A 14,622-nucleotide genomic window follows, 5' to 3' on the forward strand; every position below is an offset into this window, starting at 1 on the left:
CTTGTGCTCGGGCATCTCGTTGACAAGGATGGCATCCGCCCTGACCCCCAGAAGACAGCAGCAGTTGAGGCGTTCAATGAGCCGCGTTCCGTCAAGGAGCTTCGCAGTTTCCTGGGGCTTTGTTCGTACTTCCGCCGCTCTATTCCGACGTTTGCCGACGATGCGTATTCTCTCACATGCCTCTTACGAGAGGACAATTCCTTTGAGTGGACTCCGGAGTGCGATTCTTCATTCCGTCAATTGAAGCTTTTGCTGACGTCACGACCCGTCCTTCAGCACTTCAGTCCTTCTGCTCCGACAGAGCTTTATACGGATGCTAGCGGCATAGGTATTGGAGCCGTCCTAGTACGACGTTACGGTGACCGCGAACACGTCATCGCATACGCAAGTTGCTCCCTGAGCAGGCCGGAACAAAACTACACTGTTACGGAACAAGAATGCCTGGCGGTAATGTTTGCAATTCAGCGGTTTAGGTCTTACTGAGGGGTAATTCTAGACGCCTAAAGCACCACAGGAAGAAATAATCACAGAGAAGGAGCGTCAACTCGCAACTGATTTGTACTTCTTGATTTAAGTCTTACCTGTACGGACGCCCATTTACAGTCGTAACCGACCACCACTCATTGTGTTGGCTTGTCAACCTTCGTGACCCTTGTGGCCGCCTTGCGCGCTGGGCACTCCGGCTACAAGAATACAGTTTTACCGTCGCTTACAAGAGTGGTCGTCGACATGCTGACGCGGACTGTCTTTCACGTATGCCACTTAGCACAACGGACTGTGAGTCCGATGACCTTGACCAGCTTGTAGCGTCTGTGTCGCCTACGTTCCCGGACTACCCCAGTTTCAGAGCAGAACAGCGGAAGGACGCTAAACTAGCACCACTATTCGCCGCTGCATCCGCTTCCACTATTGCACGCCGTTTCTGTATGCGTGATGGACTGTTGTTCAAAAGGAACCTCTCCAGCAGTGCCGCGCGTTTCCTTCTAGTGGTCCCGGAGAGCCTGCGAACAGTTATTATGAGTGTCATGCACGACAACCCTACATCTGGACATTTAGGTTTGGCGCGGGCGCTTCACCGGACTAAAGAGCGCTTTTATTGGCCTGGTATGTAGAAGTCCGTTGAGAGTTATGTGGCAAGCTGCATGCAATGTCAGCGTCACAAACGTCCATCAACTGGTCCAACTGGTCTTCTACAGCCGATGCCAACTCCAAGCGCACCTTTCGATCAAGTGGGCATTGACTTTCTGGGCCGCTTTCCAAAATCGGCTAAGGGCAACCGATGGATAATTGTTTGCGTCGACTACCACACACGCTACTGCGAGACGGCGGCCGTCCCCTCTGCAACTGCCAGTGAGGTCTCGTCGTTTTTGTTACAGTACGTCATCCTCCGACACGGCCCACCTCGCCTGATTATCAGCGATCGTGGACGTCAACTCACAGCGGATGTCTTGGAAGAGCTACTCCGTTTATGTGAATCCCGCCTGCGTCACTCGACACCATACCACCCCCAAACTAATGGGCTGACGGAGCGTACCAACCACACCATTATCAACATGTTGTCTATGTATGTCTCATGCGACCACAATAACTGGGATGCCGTACTCCTGTTCATTACTTACGCGTTCAACACCGCGAAGCATGAGATTACAGGTTATAGCCCTTTCTATTTGCTTTATGCACGTTCGCCCCGGCACACAATCGACACAATATTACCTTTCTGTGGTCACGATGACGTCACTGTCACCGATACTCTCTGCCTCACCGAAGAGGCGCGTCGCATAGCTCGACTACGCACATTGGCATCGCAAGACAAAGCGAAGGCACGCTATGACATTCACCATCGATCAGTGATTTATCGCCGTGGTGATCTAGTGCGGTTGTGGACTCCGATGCGCAAGCGCGGGTTATGCCAAAAGTTTTTGGCCACTAACGATGGACCTTTTGTCATTGTCGACCGACTTACAGAGGTCAACTATGTAATAGCTCGTCTCACGGCGAGTGGTCGACGAGCTGCCAAAACTCAAGTGATTCATGTTGCCCGCCTGAAACAATACACGCCACGACAACTCGATTGACTCGTCCGGCGGCCTTCGCCTGCGCGGAGAGGAATGTTGCGCACATGCATGAAGACAACAAAGCGTATATGGTGAACGCACTTGTCGTACGGAGCGAGAAAGGAAGAAGAGGATCAGGAGAATCTCTAACCTGTCGGACGCTTCTGAGCTGCCCCTCACGACCTAATAAACGGCCCCTTTCAACCTCTACCGGTCTCTTTCAAACATCCATGCAATGCCCCTTAGCACAGGTACTATATTTAGGCGGCGGTGCATTTTTCGTCCGACTTTGTTAGACTTGAACTAGATTTGTTTTGAGACCTCATACTGTCGAAAAGGTGAAATATACAATGCGCACATGTAGAGACATTCTATATTCAGCTTCGCAAACTGTAAACTATTGGCGCGGGGCTACCCATGGCAGATTTATGTTTTTTTTAGGGGGTGGGGTGTGCAGCCGAACGCCTAAGCTTGTGCACTTCGTGGTCACTGTTAATGTGTGTAAATATTTTAGTATACCCTGAAAAGGTAAATTACGAAAACATTTCCTGGTGTAGGGGGTTCAGATTCCCTTCCTCTCCTCTCTTTACTTAAGGCTTTCTGGTTCTGCGTGCGTGTGACACAGTATTTGTTTTTTTTTCATCTTACAGCTTTCTGACTACAGGTAACTTCCAATAAATCGGCTCAGTTATTCTGAATATTGTAGACGCCTAACCAACGAAGAAAGAGAAAAAATCAATAAGACCCACATTTTTGAATTATTTTCTATCTCTCACAAGGGCTTTTATGGAGCTCAAATTCAGTAGATTGGCGTGTCATACATCAAAGGCTATGGCATCATGTGCTAGACATGAGTGATGGGCAGGTATGAAGAAATCTGCATCAAGAAAGCGCGACAGAGGAGCCGAAGTGCATAGCAGTTCCTGCACGCGGCTCTTTCAGTACTATTCGACTGCAGCGCCGCCACTGTGGGCAACGTAGAATGGATCAGGCGCCAATTAACACTTCTAGTACACTTTAACTGCATCGTACACAAATACGATGCAGGCTACTTTGCTGTCTAAACAATATGCCGGCTCAGCGAATCACTCAGATGACAGAGAAAGGAAAGGACTCAGACAGATCAAATCTCACCAGAATAGTCGTCTGCAAACAAACAGACGCTTTCCCGGACGCTCAATGTGAGTAATGTTTATTTAAAAGAGGCCAGAAATTACATCTGCTGCGTTTGTTTACTTTAGCTTTTTCTTCTCGACGCCGAGTGGCGCATCGTCGCGTGAAAGGGAGCGTACGATAGCGTGGTTCAAGAGGATTTGTGGGGAATACTGGACACACTAGGTGTGGAAGATGGAGTCACTAATATTTTAAAGGAAATCTATAAAAGTAACAAGGTAGTTATAAAGTGGGAAAAACAGGTATCAAATCCCACGGATGTGAAACGCGGGCTTAGGCATAGGTGTCCTCTGTCACCCTTGTTATTCATGACGTACCTACAAGGATTAGAGGCCAAATTAGAAGGAAGTGAACTTGGCTTCAACCACTCTTTCGTCAAACAAGGAAAACAAATTGACCAGGCACTACCAGCATTAATGTATGCAGATGGTATGGTGCTAATGGCCGATTACAAGGAAGATTTGCAGAGATTGATGGACATCTGCGGTAATAAGGGATATATGTTAGATTTCAGATTCAATAAGAAAGAAATCAGCAGTCATGATTTTTAATGATAATGAAGGTTGTGGGCTTAGGTTACAGAAGGTCACGCTAGAGATAACAGGTAAATACAAATATCTGGGCGTATGCATGGATAACCAATGGGACCGAGTACCTAAGGGAACACGAAATATACGTGACGACGAAAGGTATAACAGGAATGCAGCAGTCATGAAAAATAGGGCACTGTGGAAAACAACAGGTATGATGTGAGAGGAATATGGAAAGGGGTCATGGTTCTTGGTCTGACGTTCGGCAATGCGGTCTTGTGCATGAGATCAGAAGTTCAAGCAAGAATAGAAGTTAAGCAACGCGGAATAGGTAGGCTTGCTTTAGGAGCTCACGGGAATACACCAAATCAGGGAGTACAAGGTGATATGGGATGGACATCATTTGAGGGCAGAGAAGCTAGCAGAAAGATAAAATTTGAGAAGCGATTGAGAGAAATGGGGGAAGAGCGTTGGGCTAGGGAGGTTTTCAGCTATTTTTACATGAAAAATGTCGATACAAAACAGAGGAAGCGAACCAAGAAATTGACTAGTAAATACTAGGAAACATAGTTTCCTAATATTAACTAGAGGGGACACTGGCGCTGCGATCATTCAGCGACCATGGAAATGATGGGTAGTACCGTAGTACACACATTTGCCTAGTCTTCGTACTAGCGTGTGGCGAATCGTACTTGCGGCTTCGTTTATTGCAGTCTTTCGGTTTTGTTTTGAAAGAAAGATTCAACCCTTTTCATTTTTGTGACCCGATTTAGAAAGGTAAGTCTAAAAAATAATATGGTGAAACGCAACCGCTGAACTTTTGCTAAAATTTTTTTTTCTTGAGAAAGCAGCTTCAAGCCACACGAAACCAAAAGCAGGCCAGAAGTACGAATATTAGACAAATGTGTGTACTGCCCACCATTCCCATGCTCGCTGAAACGCCGTGCGCTGCAGCTCCCATAGATAGACGGATGGATATGGCTGTACTCTTTAGATCGGGCGGTGGCTGGCGCCACCAAGCTGTAATACTTAATGAACGAAAATCACTTTAATTTTTTTTAAATAGTGAGGTGGAGGGTTCGTACCTTGCAGTGAAGAGTTTAATTTTCACTCGTGCCTTGAGTCTAGCCACCAATCAGATAACCTCCTTCTAGTTAATTCTACCCGCTTAAATATTTTGCCCTCACTACATGTGCCTCAACCCCAGTGCTTTGAAAAACTCTGCGCCATCATCCTGAACTACAGGGTGAAGCCCTTTAAAGAACATTATGAAGTGTTCGGCAGTTTCCTCCTCCTCTCCATTTGCACTCCATACCGTGTCTACCCCTTCGTATTTGGTCCGATATGTCTTGGTTCGCAATACTCCCGTCCTGGCCTCAAACTGTAGAGAACTACCCTGAGTATTATCATAGATCCTTTTCTTGGGCAAATTCCTGCTTAAAAGTTCGATAAATCTCTAGTGCGGACTTCTTAATCATGCCGATTCTCGACATATCGGGCTCATCTTCCTTCACTTTCTTCTTGACCGATAATTCTTTTTGGTTTGGCCCGCTGCTGTTTTCTAAGTATTTACCAGTCGATTTTCTGGTTCCCTTCCTCCATTTTGTATCAACATGATTTAGGTACAAGTAGCTGAATGCCTTTCTAGCCCAACGCTCCTCCCCTATTTCTCTCAATCGCTTCTCAAGTTTTATCTTGCTGCTAGCTTCCCTGCCCTCAAATGATGTCAAATCCATATCACCTTGCACTCCCTGATTTGGTATAATCCCGTGAGCTCCTTAGGCAAGACTACCTATTCCACGTTGCTTAATTTCTAATCTTGCTTGAACTTCTGATCTCATGCACAAGACCGCATTGCCGAACGTCAAACCATGAACCATGACCCCTTTCTATATTCCTCTCTCAACATCATGCGTATTGTAATTCCACAGTGCCCTGTTTTTCATTACCGCTGCGTTCCTGTTACCTTTAGTCGTCACGTATATTTCATCTTCCCTTAGGTACTCGGCTTCTTTGCTTATACATACGCCCAGGTATTTGTATTTATTTGTTATCTCTAGCGTGACCTCCTGTATTCTAAGCTCACTACCTTCATTGTCATTAAAAATCATGACTGCTGATTTTTCCTTACTGAATCTGAAATCTAACCTATCTCCCTCATTACCGCAGATGCCCACGAATCTCTGCGAATGTTTCTTGATCTATATCATCTATGTCATCACCTATATCATCTATATATCATACATACCATCATCTATATAGCACTATATCATCTGCGTACATTAATGCTGGTAGTGCCTGTTCAACGAGTTTTCCTTGTTTGACGAAAGAAAGGTTGAAGCCCAGTCCACTTCCCTCTAATTTGGACTCTAATCTTTTTAGGTACATCATGAATAGTAAGGGTGACAGGGGACACCTCTGCCTAAGCCACAGTTTTACCTCTGCATGCTTGAATACCTGTTTTCCCCACTTTATAACTACCTTGTTACCTTTATAGATATCCTTTAAAAGACTAGTGACTACATATTTCACACCTAGTGAGTCCAGTATTCCCCACTATTTTTTTTGAACCACGCCATCGTACGCTCCCTTGATATCCAAAAATGCTAGCCACAGGGGCCTGTGTTCCTTTTCTGCTATTTCGATGCACTGCGTCAGTGAGAACAGATTGTCTTCAAACCTCCTGTGTTTCCGAAACCTATTCTGCAGTTCCCCCAGCACCACCTCATCCTCTATCCATGCCTGCAGTCTTTCATTTATAATCTGCATCGCCAGCCTGTAGACCACTGATGTCACTGTTATAGGACGGTAGTTGTTTATGACAGCTTTGTCCCCCATTCTTTTATAGATGATGCTCATCCTGCTAACTTTCCTTCCATCGGGGACTTCACCATCGATTATTATTTTGCTCACTGCCTCTCTCAAAGCCTGCTTGGACTTCTGACCTAATGTCTTTATCAGCATAATTGGAGTGCCATCTGGGCCTGTTGATGTACTACTTGGAACCCTCTTCTCAGCCCTTTCCCAGTCTCGTTATGAAAATCGAGCCATTGTGCCACTTGATCCATCTCTGTCTATTGCGGTGCATAAGGCACTTCTTTCTTGAAATTTTTCTGTCACCCTTCTTCTTATGTATTCAATAGCTTTGTCCCCTTCTATCCTAGCACCTTCAGCAATAGTTATAAACCTCTGCTCTAAGTTTGTTTCATTTCTTAGGGAGTTTAGATGGTTCCGAAATTTCGCAGCTGCCTTTCTATCATTTATGTATTTCTGCCAGCCACTGAGCTCCCTTTCTTCTAATCTTTTCATTGATCAGAAGGGATGCATTCCTTCTACTGCTTAGAAAGATTTCCCATTTTCTTTCAACATCATCTGTCGCTTCACCCCGCTGCTTAGCATGTCTGTGTTCCCTAGAGGCCTCCTGACGTTTTGCTATGGCTCTCTTAACTTCCTCATCCCACCAACTTTTGGGTTTGTGTCTTCTTTTCCAGGGTGACTTGTCACGTGCCTTAGCAAGCTATAGCTCACAGTCTAACTAGAATCGTGTATATCCACACTGTTTTATTATCCCCAGTGATTACTTTCTCAATTTGTTTAGTGGCTATTTCAATTTGCCTTTCTGAATAAAAATTTTCCTGTAGTTGCTCATCTTGTTTCTTTCCCACTTTCCCTGCTCTTCCAAAACTTAGCTTGATACGTTTGTGATCACTACCCAGACTTCTGCATCTACCTTCATCTATTTGCATTCCCCTGAGCTTAACATACATCCTATGTGACATCAGTGCGTAATCGATCGTCGACTGCAGCCCTTATACCTCCCATGTTATCTGCCTTTCAACTTCTCGGTACTGTTGCAAATGATCAAATCATGCCTTTCACATATATCCATGATCATTTTGCCTGTCGGGTCAGTATACCCATCTATATCTTCTATGTGCGCATTCATATCTCCTAGTATAATTAGCTCTCACTCTCCTCCCAACTCCTGAATGTCCTTTGATATACACTCTTCCATTGCCTGGCTTTTCTCAATGGCCTTTGCTCCCGTCCACAAGTACACGAAACAAAGGAGTGTCCTTTGCTTTGCCACTTTCCCTTTTAGCCATAAATGTTCCTTGCATTCCTGCTTGACCCTTTGTCAGTCTGTACTTTTATGAATGTATGCCCCAATACCACTCTCCTTTCTGCTGCCTTCTGTTCTATCACAATTATTCCCACGCATACTCCGGATTGTTAGGAGGTTGTTCCATGTCCCCGAGATGTGTTTCTACAAAAACGTATACCATCGGCCTCTCCTCCCTTAGCTGTTCTTCGATCAGCCACTTCAGCCTGTTTCTACCACCCTGCATGCTGATATACCCTATGTCTGAATGGGCTCGGCACTCGTGGCTACGTCTATTTCTGGCCCGGACTCCACCTATTTTAGATACTGGCACCACTTCGGAATCGTGTCTGTCCATACCACCTGTCAAAGAGTCTCCCTGGTTGTTTTCCTCGTTACTAGCTATCCTGTACCCCGAAGGTACAGGATAGCTAGTAGTATCCGAAGGTACAGGATAGCTAGTTTTGACAAAAGAGAGGTTGAAGCCAAGTCCACTTCCCTCTAACTTGGCCTCTAATCCTTGTAGGTTTGTCATGAATAACAAGGCTGACAGAGGACACCCCTGCCTAAGCATAGACACTAGCGCAAGTGTTCCCTCTAGTGTATATTAGGAGACTCTATGGCTGACAACCCTTGAGCTTCAGTGAGTAAAATACGCCAGTGCTTTAAACTGACAGCTTCAAAAACAACTGTGAAGTGGCGGCTGGCTGTAGCAGGACTAAGGGATAAGATAACAGTGCAAAAGCCGCTTCTGATGACCATCAACAAATCAAAGCGCCAGTCATTTGTCCAGCAGCATAAAGCCTGGTCCGCTGACGATTGAGCAGAGTGGTCTTCAGCGATGAGTGCACATTCACGACCAAATGGTATCAGCGGGCTCGTATCTGGCGTCCAGATAGAACTCGATATGTTCAAAATCTTGTAAGTTTTTACCAGTTTCCTAATCTCGCAACAGCTGCCATCGAAAGCAGTATGTTAATTTCAGTTTAATGCAACTATGTCGAAACAAAACACAAATCTTACAAGAGCGCCATGATTGGAACTCCTTTAAAAATTATACATCAGTTGTCATACACACACTACACAAAACATACCTACCGCGGATATAATAATCTGAGGATGAAACCCTTGATTTTGAAGTAATCTTAATAATGTCTGGTGGTTAACGTTGCAAATCCAAGATATGATTATGATGGATGCTAATGGGGTGGGTTCCAGAAGTTAGGACCATGTAACCTGGGTTTCTTCAGAGCGCAGTAATATCTAGGTGAACAAACCACAGCATTTTGCCTTAAGAATAATTTTAGGTTTGCCATTTGGTCTCGTAGTTGCTTTCCGTTTCAACATGATTGGCATTACACGACCTGAATGCTACGCTATACAGGCTTCTAAAAGCTTTTTTTTTTCATTGTGTTTGTCCTTACTATAAGTTTAGGACTGAGTATGTGCAGCAAGTAGCAGCAAGCGGCCGGACTGTGGTGAGCGTTTGGAGATGCATCAGCCGTGATGGCCTCGGACCCCTCGTGTGCAAACAAGAGGCTTTCCCAGCAGACAAATACATTCATATCCTGGACACCATCACCCTCCCACATATCACTAGTCACGTCACACCACAGCGTGGCTGCATTTGTCAGCATGATCCCTCGCCAGTGCACATTGCAAAAAGGTCGATTACTAGATAGCGCAGCGTGCAGTGTCGGTCCTCATGTGGCCCCCACAGTCTTCTGATTTGAATATTATAAAAATGCGAGGGGAAGGATGAAGGAGTCACTGTCTCGCCTAAATCCTCAGGGAAAATCTGCAGATGGCGTCTGGGCGGTGGTGAACGAGGAGTGGGAGCGCCTTAAGTGTGACTCATTCTTCACAGAAGCATTTACAGGTCTCTACCTGACTGTTGTTGTTGTTGTTGTTCACCTAATGTTAGTGGCGCATACCCACTACGGGGGATTGGCCAAGAATCGAGTGGTTTTAAAAATTATTGTCCAGATTTGGAATAATGGAGGGATAACAGAAAGATTACAGATAGCCTAGGAAAGTGTGGTGCATAATGTAATGCATACAAATATTTACATAATCGAATTTATTCTTAGAATAGAGCAATAATCTGATTTTATATGTATATAATTATGTGGACATGTTAGGATAATAAAATTGGTTAATTAGTCAACCTATTAGTTTCATCAATATAGTCCCGGACGGCCGCACATACTGTCGCATTAGAGAAACCAGAAATGGAAGCTTTATAAGACGAAATGACAGGCACAGTTAAGTCCATAGCAATACCACGTAAAGCTATTTTTAAAAGGGTTTTTCGTAATGTGTTAAACCACCTGCAGGTCAAAAAGAAATGATCTATTGTTTCCAGTTCATCACAGAATGCGCACAGTCGCTTAGGTGCTTGAGCAGACCTGTGTTTATAGAAATTCAGATTTGGCACCCGGCAACACAGCCTTGTGATAGCTACTTCTTGTTTTCGAGTGCGGCAAAAATCTCTTCGCCAGGGATATAATAAATGGCAATATTTTGTAGAGTTCGTTAGTGCTGAACCTTTAAAGACTTCCATAAGCGTACGTCTGGGGAATCGAGCAGCAGCCACATAAGCGAACGAAAGAAAGAGCGGTAGAATTGGTTCGCTGATTGACGACTTAGCTAAGGAATCGGCTATTTCATTTAGAAACAAACCTTTATATCCAGGCACCCAAACTAATCGTACTTTTCTCAAATGTGCAGGTACTAGTGCACGGAACGCCTTTGTTACGTGATTATCAGCACCAACAGAAAGTGCTGCACAGAGAGATAGGGAATCTGTTATTATGACAGCTGATGTAATTGCTGTACCTAACTTGTGTAAGGCGAGCACTACTGCCAGAAACTCAGCCACAAAAACGGGTATGAAATCGGGTAGTCGAAGGGAATAAATCGAATTTATTATCGGGCTGAAAATACCAACCACCCCTGACTTTTCGTCATATTGTGAAGCGTCAATAGCAATAATAACATTCGTTGTAATATAGCGCAGGTGCTCTTGTAGTAAACCATCCAAGATATTATGGGGAAGTAATTTGGCATTATTAGGAAAAATGTCGGCGAATTGAATTTCCACCGGGGCTGAATTATCCCGACTCGGCATGATGTCGCATATACGTACGTTTAGAGGCTCCAGTAAATTTTGCAGAAATATAACTTGTGGGGTGTGAAATCGCGGCCATCTAGGAGCAAAAAATGATTCCAGGGTGGAAATAAAGGCTGTTTCTGAATCCGGTACATGAACCGGTACATGTCCGGTACATGAACGAAGCAGCACCTCCACCAGATGTCACGGGGTCGTGACGTGGCCGAAGACAGGAGACTTGTGAACAAAGGAACAACAAAGAAAACATGTGAACAAAGGAACAACGGTCACATACATAGAAGAAATTGTCGAAGCCACCAGTGCATTCGCCCTCGCCGATTCTGCGGAACGTGCTCAGAAGAACCAAGCCCCTCCCACAGCTTTCGACGTCAATCCCAGACTTCCGAACGATAAGCACGAACAGCTCAAGGCCCTGCTTCTGCAATAAGAAGATTGCTTTTCGTCGTCATCAAAAATTCGGCAGACCCCAATCACGAAACATCGCATCATAACCGAAGAAAATGCCAGACCACTCCGTCAGAGTCCGTACAGGGTTTCGACGCGAGAACGTGAGGCCATGAAAAGACAGGTTGATGAAATGCTGCGGGATGACATTATCCAGCCGGCCAAAAGTCCATGGGCATCCCCCGTGGTGTTAGTGAAGAAAAAGGATGGGACCCTACGTTTCTGCGTCGATTATCGCCGCCTGAACAAAATCACAAGAAAGGACGTGTATCCACTCCCACGAAAAGACGACGCACTTGATCGGCTCCATAACGCCAAGTACTTTTCGTCAATGGACCTCAAGACTGGCTGTTGGCCAATCGAAGTCGACGAAAGAGACCGAGAGAAGACGGCGTTTATAACACCGGACGGCCTCTTCGAGTTTAAGGTGATGCCCTTCGGCCTTTGCTCAGCGCCTGCAACTTTTCAACGCGTTATGGATACAGTACTGGCAGGATTGAAGAGGCAGACTTGCCTTGTGTACTTGGACGACGTCGTCGTGTTTTCCTCGAGTTTCGACGAGCATCTTCGGCGCCTTGAAGCTGTACTTCAAGCCATCAAGACTTCCGGGCTCACACTGAAGCCAGAAATGTGCAGATTTGCGTATGAGGAGCTCTTGTTTCTGGGGCACGTTATCAGCAAGTCTGGAGTTCGTCCTGATCCACGGAAAACAGCCGCCATCGCCGACTTCCCGCCACCCACTGACAAGAAAGCCGTGCGCCGATTTCTGGGCCTGTGCGCCTATTATAGGCGATTCGTGAAAAACTTCGCCCGCATCGCCGATCCTCTAACTAACCTTACCAAGGCCGACGTGGATGGAGTTCAAGTGGGAAACGCCACAGGAACACGCTTTCCAGGAGCTTAAACATCGCCTCCAGACGCCTTCGTTACTTGCCCATTCCGACGAATTCGCCGAGACAGAAATACATACTGACGCAAGCAGCGTAGGTCTCGGTGCCGTTCTTGTGCAGAGGACTGACGGACTTGAAAGGGTTTTTAGTTACGCCAGCCGATCGCTATCCAAAGCAGAAGCAAATTATTCCACAACAGAAAAGGAGTGCCTCGCCATCATCTGGGCTATGTCGAAATTTCGCCCCTACCTCTACGGCAGGCCCTTCAAAGTTGTGAGCGACCACCACGCCTTGTGTTGGCTAGCCACCTTGAAGGACCCTTCTGGTCGCCTCGCACGATGGAGCCTGAGACTTCAAGAATATGACATTACTGTCATTTACAAGTCCGGCAAAAAACACTCCGACGCCGACTGTCTCTCTCGTGCGCCTGTCGACCAACCGCTACCCGACGACCCGGATGACGACTACTTCTTGGGAACGATAACTACCGACGACTTCGCTGAACGACAGCGGGCCGACTCGGAACTTAAGGCCCTAATAGAATACCTCGAAGGCAGGACCGCCGAAGTCCCGAAGGTATTCAAGCGCGCACTTGCGTCCTTTCTACGAAACGGTCTTCTACAAAAGAAAAACATTTCACTGCTTCGAGCTAAGTACCTCCTTGTGGTGCCTTCAGCTCTGCGACCAGAACTCCTGCAGGCCCTGCACGACGATCCGACGGCAGGGCACCTCGGTGTTTCTCGAACGCTCGCGAGGATACAAGAAAGGTACTACTGGCCACGTCTTACCACTGACGTCACTCGTTATGTGAGGACATGCCCGGAGTTTCAGCGACGCAAGACACCGCCGACAAGGCCAGCGGGACTTCTGCAGCCAATTGATCCACCTTGCCGACCTTTCCAGCAGATTGGTATGGACCTACTGGGGCCGTTCCCGACGTCGGCTTTTGGAAACAAGTGGATCGTGGTAGCTACCGACTACCTCACCCGCTACGCCGAGACAAAAGCCCTGCCAAAAAACAGTGCATCCGAGGTAGCTAAGTTCTTCGTCGAAAATATCGTCCTACGTCACGGCGCCCCAGAGGTCCTTATCACCGACAGAGGAACGGCATTCACTGCCGACTTAACTCAAGCGATCTTGGCATACAGCCAAACAAACCACTGGACGACAGCGTACCACCCACAGACCAACGGCCTCACCGAGCGGCTTAACAAGACGATCGCCGACATGCTGTCAATGTACGTCGATGTCGAACACAAGACGTGGGACGCCATTCTTCCGTATGTGACCTTCGCATACAACACGGCGGTGCAGGAGACGACGCAGATATCTCCATACAAATTGGTCTACAGAAAGAGCCCGGCAACGACGCTCGATGCCATGTTACCCAACGTCACCGACGAAAAAAGCCTCGATGTGAGCGAGTACCTTCAACGTGCCGAAGAAGCCCGACAACTTGCGCGTCTCAGTATCAAGAATCAACAGACGACAGACAGCCACCGTTACAACCTTCGACGACGCTTCGTGGAATACCAGCCCGGTGAACGTGTTTGGGTGTGGACGCCGATACGCCGACGTGGACTAAGTGAAAAGCTACTGCGACGCTACTTCGGACCGTACAGGGTGGTTCGACGTCTCGGCCAACTTGATTACGAGGTTGTCCCCGACGGAATCACGAACTCTCAACGACGCCGATCGCGACCTGAAGTCGTGCATGTCGCACGCCTCAAGCCGTTTCATGCGCCTTAACAAACTGAAACAGTGTTTTTTTGTATTATTGTTTCATCGTAATTTATTAATTGTACTTTTTTGCATTATTATTGTACCTTCATCTTTAGTTAAAGCATCGGGACGATGCCTTTTTTCAGAGGGAGGCAATGCCACGTTCCATTTCCCAAGTTTTCGTTATCGTCCCAAAACAGCACACGATTCTCAGCGCAAACTGCGCCTGCAGTTTTCCAGAAGGTTCCGGACTGTAGTAGATCATTTCGATAAGAGCACGCCCACTGTGCGAACGGTACAGATTGTTCTGGAACCTACGCCACCGCCAGCGATAACGCTAGAACATTCGACGGCAAGAGTATAAATGCCGACGCGCTTCGCCGCTTGTCAGTTGTTGACCGAAGGCCGACGCTCCGTTCGCCGCTATCAGTCCGAGACTACTATCTGTGCGAGACTGCTGCTGTAATTGGACTTTCCTTTTACCGGGCACAGGTTCGCCCAAATAAACAGTTAAATTCCAATACGAAGTCTCCTGTCTTCGGCCACGTCACGACCCTGTGACAATATATTCGAT

The sequence above is a fragment of the Rhipicephalus microplus genome, chromosome 2 (assembly GCF_043290135.1).
Source record: "Rhipicephalus microplus isolate Deutch F79 chromosome 2, USDA_Rmic, whole genome shotgun sequence".
Lineage (NCBI taxonomy): Eukaryota > Metazoa > Arthropoda > Arachnida > Ixodida > Ixodidae > Rhipicephalus > Rhipicephalus microplus.